This window comes from Pteropus alecto, unplaced genomic scaffold, assembly GCF_000325575.1.
Source record: "Pteropus alecto unplaced genomic scaffold, ASM32557v1 scaffold210, whole genome shotgun sequence".
In the NCBI taxonomy this organism is placed as follows: Eukaryota; Metazoa; Chordata; class Mammalia; order Chiroptera; family Pteropodidae; genus Pteropus; species Pteropus alecto.
The window spans coordinates 1863622-1865058 of record NW_006431288.1 but is presented as its reverse complement, the minus strand read 5'-3'; positions in this window follow the sequence as shown (position 1 = coordinate 1865058).

Sequence of the window (1437 nt, the reverse complement as noted above, 5' to 3'; positions counted from 1 at the left end):
ATAGTTAAGTAACAGAAAAATATTCTCTCCCAAAAAACATCTAGTTAACACCAAAGAGAATTATTATAACCATAAGGGTTCTGGTGCCATAGAAGTTTCTATACCATTTAAATAGTAACCACCACTTTCACATAGATAACAAGTGTGTTAGGGATGATGCAAGCGTTTCACCCATTATATTTCCCTCATTCTAACTACTTTAGATTGGCAGAGACTGATGTCAGGTTTGCAGATGTGGAAGCCAAACTCTAGGTTAACAAAGAAAGACTGAAAAGGCTGGCTTTTCTCTTCTAATAGTTGACCAGAAAGTTGTTGACCATGAAAAGTTGAACAACTTTATAATGACAATCTCAACTAATCAATCATTAGGCCTATTTTCCCCTACTCTACTCTGGTGACTTTTTGTGATATTATATTCTCAGGGAAACGCATCTGTTACTTTTGGCCAATGGGGACCATATGATGTATAACACCAAAAAAATCAATTATCAACTTATGGCCACAGTAAAAGATTTTACTACCACGAGGGAGGCGGGGAATGACATCTCTGGGGAGCAGGAAAATTGTATTTATATTCTAGCAAAAAAAAGAGAATTCACCTATTTAGCACTAGTCCATTCTTGCAAGACCCTATTTCATCTCCATTTTACAATGAAAGATTATGGAAATAAATTGAATAATTTCACCTAGTTAAGATGTTATGTGATAGCAGATATAAGGCATGAGATTATGTTTGCTTACTTTCAGTTTGCTGAATTTGGAGTTCTTTCCTCAAAGCCAAGGAGTTGTCTCTAATCCTTCATCCATCCATTTTAATAACCACTCATGCTCCCCTGCCACCCCTCTTTGTAAATGCATCCTCACTACTTCAAGCGGACACAAAGGCCAGCAGTTAAGAAGGAGTGAGATTCCTTATGTCTTTGGAGTCATTTCTCTGCAGGCTGAAGAATGGTAGTGATAATTCTTTTCATGATAAATTCTAATCCTGGCTCTTGCATCTAATTCCCAGGTAGGTACAGGTGAGAATTAGTTTTCCCATCTAGGAATGTGGATAATGACAACAGGCCTACCCAAGTGGCCTACATACATGATTAACTCTACAGTAAAATACTTAGAAATTCATTTAAGGTGGAAGATGTTCTATTAATACATTTTGCCTGCCACCGCTTCATTATCATGACTGGGCAGAAAAATAATTCTCCTTATGGGCTCTTTAAGATGTTCAATTTATATCAGTCTGCATGCACTTGATCTAAGACAGTCAGACCATCTGTCTCTGGCCATGGAGGGACAGTGCTGAGCTGCAGCATCCCAGCAGTGGCTGAAAGGAAACCCAGCAGAGCTCAGGTAATGCCCAAGGTGGACAAAGAGAAGCCACTTGAAATTTCATACCTGCTCCTTGGACCCAGGGATCCAAACTTCATATTTAAAAATGGA